The sequence below is a fragment of the Hippichthys cyanospilos genome, chromosome 2, assembly GCF_059441005.1.
Source record: "Hippichthys cyanospilos isolate Australia breed blue-spotted pipefish chromosome 2, RoL_Hcya_1.0, whole genome shotgun sequence".
NCBI lineage: Eukaryota > Metazoa > Chordata > Actinopteri > Syngnathiformes > Syngnathidae > Hippichthys > Hippichthys cyanospilos.
The window spans coordinates 4,767,615-4,778,077 of NC_142370.1; the positions used below are offsets into that span (position 1 = coordinate 4,767,615).

Here is a 10,463-nt window from a genome sequence, read left to right on the forward strand (position 1 = left end):
TTTACTTGCTGTTGTTAGTATTTACAGCAGAGATGAATGTGGCAGTAGTAGACGGCAGGTTGAATATGGACAATACATAAACAAGATGGACATATGCCCATTACTTTCAGTTCATCAGAGATAAAGACAAGAAGAATATATAAGTGCACTTTTGTGCATGACACTGAAAGAGCTGTCCACTTAGCCAAATAGCACCAGTAATTTCACAAACCATTTTGAGCGGACCCATAGTGACGGGAAGTTAGCAAAAAGAAAACAAGCAGAGTATTGTGAGTGGGAATAAAATAAAGCAGGCAAGATTCGTGCTCTCTCACTCAGGAGGTTAGGAGACTCATGGGAGAGTATGTCGTACTTTGAAGATAAGTTGACGCTTTCCGCAGTGGATTCTCCAGCATTTCGAAACTTTGTCCGCAAGATCTCTGTCACAACTTGCAATAATGACAAGGTCAGCTAGCGCTAATTTTCACTCTACAATTGCCATTAATAATAGTCTATAAATAGTTCTGGTCAACGTGTATCAAGATGAAGCATACAAAAACTCATGTTAACCAGCACGTTAAAGACAATAACGATGATATAGGCAGGCTGCTAGCATTAGCCCCACCCAAACCATCTATTTTTGAAACTTCTCCCCCTAACCTAGCCGACTCATATTAGCATTGAAATTGTTGAACACACTAACCGTTTTCCCTGAAGCATAAACAATGCCTCACCACGCTGTGAAGCTAGGCAAGAAAGGGATTAAAATACAAAAAAAGATTCTGTATCTTGTCATGTCTTATACAATACAGATCAAATGATTTGTACTGTTTTTAGGCTTAAGCCAGTGCTTCCCGATTATATTTTGCAAAGCGCTCCTAGGAAAGAGAAAACATATGCCGACCCCAACCTACTTGCCACGCCAACCACAAGTAAGATTATTATCTATAAAAATTGTATAAGTAAACCTAAAATGGCATCTTTTGTAACATTGACACAAGGAAAAATGTGTATTAAAAAACGTTCAACAACTGTTAACCACTTTTTTTTTTACAGCTTTTTTACAGGTTCAAAGTTTGTCCAGGCCATGGCTATCAAATGTACGGCCCGCATGCCCATTCTGGCAATGGGTTTAATCCGGCCTGCGAGATGCAGTAATTTTGTAAAATATAAAAATGACTACCTGTTGCAGGCGGTACATTGAAACATCTATGTTTTAATTCCAAGATGATGAGTATCTCCATGTGAAGGTTTCCCTTGTCTGGGACTTGCTCAACTCTAAATTTTACTATTTGCCGCAATCGTGGCACTTGCTGCACAACATTCATATGTCACAAGGTGAACAGTTTTGGGACACTGCTTACCCATGTGCGGGCCTTCCGGGCTGGTGCTCAGTTCCTCTTCATTCCATCACACAACACTGACCGAATAGTCTGTATGACCCACCATCTGAGGGCCCCGGCCTCACATGTGTGCATTCATTCAGATCAACCTCCAATGCTGAAGGGATAGCGACTGCTGCCTCATCTGTGGCTCCTCCTCAAAGAAGGTGAGCTGTCCGCCTCAGGCAATGGATGTCTTCTGGTTTTTTGCTTCTGAACCCCAAGAAAAATAAGATGAGAAATCTTGGCAACTGTTAAAAACACCACTCGGAGGCCTTGTCTACATGTTGTCGTTTATTTATGTCAAGAAATCGCGTCTATACAAATCCAGCACAGCCTAGTTTCATACACATACAAGCATGCCAAGTCGCTAGGCGGCTGTAGTGTCACCAAATTCTGTGCAGTCAGAACGAAATTCTGCCTCTGACGTTTCCAATCAGAAAGAACCTCCACCTCTAACGTCACCAATATCTGTGTCTTTGGTGGGAAAAAGAGTAGCGTGATGACGCAAATTTCTGGTTTAAGCTGGTTACATGCAACCACAAAACCAGAGGCTTGGGCAAATCTCCACTTCGGCCAGAGGTTTTGAAAGATTCGGTTTTGATGAAAAAAAAAGTCAAGCCTCATATAGTAAATAGGTTCAAACGGTACGGAGCCCCTAAAGGGACAGGGAGAAAAAAAAAATTATCGTGAGATCTCGCAATACTTTTGCGAGCTCTTGCAATAGTATTGCGGGATCCCGCAATACGTATTGCGAGAGCTCGCAATCCTATTTCCTACATTAATGAACTGGAAGTTAAACAAACACGGCGATGGAGCAGACTGAGCCGACACATCATCCATGAGAAGTTTATTGTTTTTTATTTTAGTATTGGCCTAACATATAAAGACATCAAATTTGTTCTTGCACGCAGACATGGCTTTGACATAAGTGAGAAACATCTAAAAAAAAATTTTAGGGTGAGGGGGCTTTCTCGTCATGATGGCTACTTAAGTAAAATTGGCAAGACAGTGTCAGATTCCATGAAAAAACTTGATATGATATTTAACCAAACTAACTTTTAAAATACACATTAGGTACGAAAAAAAAAACTGTGTTTTGTCACCTACCAGTGAGTGCAAAAGTAGATACAACTCCTGGGTGGGAGTAGATTACAACTCCCGTCTCCCTCATGAAACTCATACTAGCTGAGACCAGCGCTGCTAGATTTCTTTTATCATAAATTGGTGTTTCAAGTGTAAACTCTGATTGTTATCATGTTTGCTCAGCTACAAGCTTCACTCTATTTTGACCGCTAATATAACTGATACTGTCAATGAGACTACAGCCAAATGTATGGGAACGGGACAACAGTGCAGTTACTGAATAAGGTGTAATAATTTAAGGGTTAAGTAAATATGTGTACTGCGGTGGTTCGATGTCTGATGTCCGAGTGGTGCCCGTGGTAAGCGCATTTATAGTTAACTTGACTGTCTAGCATGCAGAGAACATTCACAGCGCAGCTCTCTGCAATATAGCTTTTTTTTTTTAATTAAAACAAATATATATATATATATATGCGATGCACTGAGGTCGCAATTGGGGAGTATGTGTGTGCGTGTGTGCATGTGTGTGTGCATGTATGTGTGTGTGCGTGCGTGTGTGCATGCGTTTGTGTGTGTAGGTGCGCGTGCGTCTATCTGTGTGTTTAACCAGGACTCAGTTTACAGCAAAAAATGTGGGAAGCGGGAGAGAGATTGCAGTAGACTTTATGAGCACATAACAATTGCTGGTAGTAGGAATTCAACAAGTTTATAATAAAAATAAGATTTACCTTCAATCACGAAGACTTGATCTTTTTATGTCAATATTTGTTTAGAAAAGAAAGCTGAAAATGGGAGAGCAAAGTGGCTCACGTGTGCAGATCATTTTAAGTAGCTGACAACTACAGCAATGACCTTCAGTGGCCTACAATCAAATAATCTTGATTCGAAAGAAAACAAGCGACGTATGAAGCTGTATTGCAACGTGTGTTCAAAGCAAATTGACAAAATAATTCAGGCTGTATTTGTCATTCTCATTCAGAAGGGAAAACATCAGCTCACTGCTGCAGGCCAGTGTTTAACACATGGCAGATGAATGCAGGAATCCTGTCCATCACATTAACACACTTTGATAGGAGCGTGGCACTTTCAAGCAGCTTAGTCTGCAGGAAGACTCTCATATCCTACTGGCCCTGGAAATACAGCACACCACTTATGTCTTCAGTTTTATTTATAGAAAATAAAGTGCCGTGGTGTGGGTGGCAGATGTTGTCGTTTGTATTTCTTCAGTAAGGCTGTTTGTTCTGGATTTGATGCCCTTGGCCTATTCCTTTTGTATCATACGTACATTTTATTTCAAACATGACTGTGGCAACACTATTTGTTGAACGTTAAATACATAACACAACCACCTGAAGTTGCGCAATTGACCCAATTAGGAACAAAATTGTTCATAACGAAAGGCCGTAATAAAACGGTAAGTATTGACCTGGTTCAAATTCTAATTAACATTAAGATTGAATCTAGCTATATATATCCAGCTTGTCTTCGATGTAACATGTCCAGGGGCGTAGTGGGATTTGGCCAAATCACAAAGAGCCTCTTAAACCGTTTGTTTGCCAGACAAGATTTGTGAGATTCAAGATTTGTGCGATTCCTTGCGCCGCTTTTCTATTCTTTCAGAATGCAATTTAAACCCACTGAGTGTCATGTGTTGGTGTTAATTACATGAAGCATCATTCCATACATTGAACCCTGTGACTGGAATTCACAAACTCACCAAAGTGAGACCCCAAATGCAGTACAGCAGAGTTACTGTACATGACTGAAATGCAAAAAAAAAATCTTTACAAATAGCATTGATTGGGGGCCAAAGTAAACGAGCGTTTAGTAAAATAACGTGAATGCAGCTGTCAAAATATTTGAGGTGAACAATTCTTTTTTTAACTTGGAATGTGCATCTGCCAGGTCTCATTATTATTTGAAAGTTTGGTGTCATTTTTCTGCTTCCCTCAAACTACGTCTTTTAATTGACACACGTGTTACTTTAAAATTTGGGCCTTATATGTCCATGCTGCGTTACCTTATACATTTACCGGCATTTCTTTTTTGAGGTGCAAAAATCTAAAAACAATTTGCATTTAAATATCGACCTGACATGTTTGTGCTTGTTTAGTAGATATTTAAAATGTTGGTGGTAGTGTTTTTTTTTTCTTCTCTTTATTTATAGCCGGAAAAGTAAAGGCCTTAAGTCTCTGTTAACATATTGATTTATATTTCTGTGTTCTGTGTGAAAATGTGTGAAAATGGCATGTGTTTATGCATCTACATTGTTGTCCTTTATTTTGATCGAAACAGTTTTAAATATGGTTCAGACATACAAACCTCTAATTTGCAAAACAAATAAATGTGATATAAGGCATTCGTGTGTGGAGGGGGGCTCAAAAGAAGTAAAACGATATGACGTACCTTTTTAAAACACCAATTCGATAATTTATTAGAATGGCAAAAGGCTTCAAAAAGTAAACTGGACTATTATCAAGTATTGTGATACATTTTGTTGCGTTTTGTGCTCTCATTACGCTCTATGATACTCTGTGTTTTGAGAAGTTGTGTTTAATATGTTGTATGACGTTCATATTATCGAATACATCAATGTCGTAAAACTATTTTTACAAGCGGACATTTTACCCAAGTATCATTTTTAATCACCTTTGTTATGGCGTTGCAACAGTACTGTACGTGTTTAACGACATATATTGTGACCAAAAAGGAATAAACACAATATGAGATCTTGTACTATCAGGCGAACCTACATTCGACGAAGTAATGATGTGAGCCGTCCACGATGGTACTTTTTTTTAAGGTTAGGACATGGAAAACTTGTTGCAAACAGTTATGCAAGTGATAGCTTGACCTCAGTAGGTTGATTTGGATTATAACACCAAACTGAATACGAAGCAAACGTAAAGGCAAGCGGGACAAAACCCACAGGCGAGACCTGCTCCAAGTCACCACAAACGTGGAACTCAAGCGCCCCCCTCTGATACTTTTTGATATACATGCAGCAACAGAGACCAAATTTAATATTCCGTTTACGTCTAGAATAGATTAATAATTATTATCATATTTGACACCGCGTTGCAGTCCTCCTTGTCCACTGCACTCAAACTATGGTGAATGTATAAAATAGTGTTTGTTTTCATTGCGATCTGTTTCCATAGGCCATTTGGGACATCAGAGGGCACGAAACCATGATAAGGCATTAAGCCGGGATATGTTACTTATCCTGGCTGAAGTCGGTTGCATGAAAGCAGGTTAAGTGTACCCCGCGGCTCAGTTACCCTTGGTGATTTATACTCTTCAGCTAGCCTGCCCCAGACTAGGCTAACAACCTATAAGATTATCGTCTGGGACTCATCTGGCAGTTGCACCGTTAATCTTCTGACAAACTAATTTGTTTACGGTCGTATTTCATGGTGTATTGCATCACTTTAATGATCCTGCATTAAAATATTACAAATGGGGTATGCACTTCCTCGGGAGCCATAATCTGACTCTTTTCAAGATTTCACTGACATCGGCACCAAATTCAAATGATCATGATCGTTCGTTATCAGGCTTCAACCGAGTTTCCTGATGAGCTGATCGTTTGAATCAGGTGTGTTGTTAGCAGGAGACCGAAATCAGGCATGGGGGATTGGCTCTGGGGGAGCTGGAGTTCCCTACTATTGGACTATATCATCATTGTATTAACTCTAGGGGAAACTTTGACCCGACTCGGGCTTTGGAATGTTTTGGATGTGTGGTATCAAAGGAAAAGAACACACACACACACACACACACACACACACACACACACACACACATACACAAATACCCAGAGGCTAAAATATTGCATAGATTGTCAAAGCATGTCGACTTTCTATATGCCGCCCCGTCTTCCCTTCTTAATACTGTACTTGCAAACGGGAGGTGGAGAGGTACTTCCTGAAGATGTGAAATAAAGTCCAAGTCGGGCTCATTTACTATTAAAATTGAAAATATTGTCAATTTTGGACATACTGACTACCCAATGTTTTATGATAGTTTTCCTGTCATGTTCTGTAGGTTTTTGGTTGTGGGTTTATTTTGGGGGGTTCTCTTTTTTATGTTTGCATAGTTCCTGTTGCTGTTCTTTTCACGTCGTTCCGCGTTAGTTTTGATTTGGTCCACCTGTCTGCGTCTACCTGTCCCTCGTGTGTCCACCATTCCGCTCCCGCTGATTAGTTTCTTTCCTACTTAATGCGCGTCTGCCTAACGTGTGTGTGCGTGTGTTTGTCTATTTGAGTCGCGTTTTTGTTATAGTCATTGTCCGAGCATAGTTTCATGTCACCCATATTACAGTTTAGTCTGCGTCTACCCGTGCTAACCTGTCCGTTTGTTTTGTTGACATTTCCCCTGATTTTGTCATTAATCTTTCTCTCATTAATCTTTATATGGCAACTTGTGAACAGGGTGCAATAGGAATTTTTGGTTTGAGACCCCAAAGCCAGGACTAGCGGACAATTTATGACATTTGCAAAGCCGTTCAATAACTAAATTGAGTGCCTTGGCCTGACTCCCATAATGCAAAGTTCTTGCTATGCATTGTAGGACTTGTAGTTGACAAAAGACTTCAATCCAAAAAGTAAATGTAGCAGGAACGCATTTATTCTGCTTCCAGGAAGCATTTTATTTACCTTTTTCATTTACCTTCTGATGACGCAGCATCAGGGGCAACTGGGGGTTGTGTCTTGCTCAAGGACACTTAAACATGGTCTTGATGGTCGGGGGATCGAACCTACGGCCTTTTAGCTGGGAGACAACCACTGTACCACCAAGCCATGCCAAAATGGCGGAATGGTAAGGCTTTGTTTTATCGTGAGTGGTTACAAAACCGCATTTATAGTGTATTTTACTGCTTAATTCAAACTTCGATGGGTTAGCCATGGGTCGCAAGTTTGCTAGTGAAGTTAAAGAGAGAAGTAAGAAGAGGATTTATATGGAAACGAAGCTGGAGATAATCAAGAAATACGAAGCTAGTCTAGCCTAGCCTAGGCTACCCTCACTAGGGAATATGGGCATAACAAGCGCCACTCAAAGGTAAATCAATCCTTTATATATTTTTATTAAGCATTCATGTATATCATATATAAGTAGCACCTACTGTACTATTTTGTTACCAATTTTTAATATGTATATACAAATTCAATGTTTTTACCTGGGCTTCTAAACCCATTAGCTATTTAACATAGGTTTGGATTCCCCGCCAAACGGCAAATTCGCCTTATGAGCCCAGCCGTATATATATATATATATATATATATATATATATATATATATATATATATATATATATATATATATATATATATATATATAAATGGTTAATTTACACCACTGTGCTCATGTAGAATTGCTGCCAAATTGCACAATACGCACAATAGCCATTTACATATTGTTACTCGTGTTTGTATTGCAACGTGACAGCTCCGCTGCTGGAGTCATAGCCTAGAATGATCGGGTGGGTGCCCTGCCCCTCCCTCGAATGATGGGGTGGGTGCCCAACCCAACGTGAGTTTTAGCCTGTGACATTTGTTTGTTTGTTTATTCTGTGGCTGATGCTCAGCGGCTGTAAAAAAAAAAAAAAAAAAAAAAGTTGTAAGTTTTTCCATTTTGCAGTGATTTGATTCGGAGATCAATTCCGTGGGTCGAGATCAGGGGTAGGGAACTACGGTTCCAGCCCTATCCTGGCTATTTTCAATGTCTCACTCACCTTCTACACCTGGTTCAAATAATCAGCTCATCAGCAAGCCCTGTGGAAGCCTGATAACAATCTTGATCATTTCAATCAGGTGTGTCGAAAGTGAGACACAAAAGACAGGATATGACTTCTCGAGAAACCGGTGTTCCCTTCCTCTGGTCAATAAGATGACGCACTGCCTACACCTGGCCTGATCATCCTGGCTCGGCGAACGAGCATCAGAATTAACTAAAATGCGTTAGACTGACTGGTTCAACCGGTGCATTGTACGCTTAGATTACTTGGATTACTATACCGGCAGGGTTTCAAAGTACTTATTTGGGACAGTTGGGTTTCAAAGTAGGTTTGATACGGTAAATGAGTAATGATTTCAAAGATCGGTTTCCGTAGTACATGCAGGGATTCAAAGAAGGGTTGGGTTGAATGCAGGATTTCAAAGTAGGGTTTCAAACATCGGTTACAGTCTGAAATTGAGATTTAAAACTAGTCGGTTTACACATTAGGGTTTTTGACTATGAATGGCATTTAACGTTAGGTAGGTTTTCAATTAGGGGTTCAAACCATCAGAATGAATGACCTTGTGATTCAAAGTGGGGTTGTTGTTTCAATTTAGAGTTTAAAAATAGTGCTCTGATTTCAAATTAGGAGTTTAAATCAGAGTTAGGGTATTAAATCTAAGGGAAAGTCTCGTAAAATATGTCTTTACTATCATATGTTCTATGCGGTCCCACTAGTGAAAACATGGCGCTCTGATCACTTCCAGGAATATTAATCACGCAAAAATAAAATGATCTAAGAAAGTTGTGTGTATGCGTGTGAAAGTGTGCGTATGTGTGCAGCAGGCGTTTGCAAGGATACGCGTTGGAATCTGGGTCCTCACAAAGTTTTTGGTTAGATGGTGCTGCCATCTATTGGACAATTATATCCTGCCAAACTGCTGTTTATGCGTTTAATCCATTCGTCTATAATGTTTAGCGATTTTCCTCATTCCAGTGACAGCGACCCTGGACTGGCCCCACCATCCGTCCTTAGAGCAGCATTCACTCGGCCAATTTAGAGTCTTCAAATTAATTTTTGCCATAATGTGGGAGCGTTGTGCAAATTCTAGCAAGGCCCGATCTAAGATTCGAACCAGAAGCTCTCAGCTGCGTGCCAGGCGTGCTAACTACGACCTTGCCTTGTTTCTCCATCAAAACGTGCTCTTGAGAGTGTTTCCGTGCAACCTTTGAATTTGCATTGGGCAGTGTGCATTGTGTTTGCAATATTATGTGATAAGCTTGAATTCAATAGAGATGTAAGTCACATCGACTTGCTTGTATTTCAGTATGAAGCACAAATCAAAGAACACGACTCATAAGCAAGCGTATGAACGTTTTTCAGCAGGTGAGTTATCCTAGGAGTCACACTTACCAAATCCACATCTGTTGATGTTCATATCAATTGTAAACAACACTTCTTCACACTTGAACTTGATGTGAAATTTCCCAATAGATGAGAGAGAATGACATCATCCATATCCTCTAAACTTTCCTCTGCGTGAAATGACGAATGAACGTCCTTTTGTCAAAACATCCAAGAATCTTTGAATTAACAGAAAGAGGTCATCCACAATGCTCACAGCTCACCATATGAAGGCATGGGCTTGTGCATGTCTCTACTCGTCGTCCTGTGGGTGTGAATGTCTCTCGTCCTTTTCCGGGAGCGGCAAGGCCCAGATGAAATATTCCTGGGTTGATCACGTGTTGGGAGAAGATCAAATCAGTTCAGAGCAAGTGGGCCTTTTGGTAGCCTGAAGAAAATCCTCAACCTAAACTTTTCTTGAGAGAGCAAGAAAGTCTTCAAAGGCTGAAGAAAAAGAGTAGCCCTGTAGTCCCGCAGCTAGGACAATGAATGGAAAGTCTTCCACTGCTTCCTTTTATACTCTCCTCTCTTCCCCGGCCACCACGCTTGGCTTCAGTCTGAGCGCACACGTGTGTGCGAACGTGTGTTTGTGTGTGTGCACGGCCACGCGCAAAGACCTCTTTCAGAAAAGCACGAATACATTATACCCCAAACAAAAGGAGATGGCTTATTGTTTATGAATTACCAGCCTTGCAAAGCCAACAAAGGGCCCCATTTTCATAGAAAACTCCATTTTCATTCCAGCTCCATTTGATTAGCAGAGCAAAAGAAAATAAAAAGGCCCACTCAGTCACAGCACCCCAGAGGGCTTCATTCCTCTTTCTTTTGCTCATTCAAAGCCACTGAAAAGGTTTCTTTCTTTATGGCTTGCTTTGCTGAGCTCACATCAATTT

At 40.3% G+C, this 10,463-nt stretch overlaps 1 long non-coding RNA gene across 1 annotated transcript in view; it reads right to left on the bottom strand.

Annotated features, from left to right (window-relative positions):
* The window catches only part of LOC148426941 (uncharacterized), a 74,809-nt gene extending 64,766 nt beyond the window's left edge, over positions 1-10,043 (bottom strand). The window contains exons 1-2 of the long non-coding RNA XR_015863968.1: positions 9,580-10,043; positions 1,344-1,574 (exon numbers count right to left, since the gene is read on the bottom strand). This is a non-coding gene — a long non-coding RNA (uncharacterized LOC148426941). The remainder of the gene's footprint in view (positions 1-1,343; positions 1,575-9,579) is intronic.
* Between the last annotated feature and the right edge of the window lie 420 nt (positions 10,044-10,463).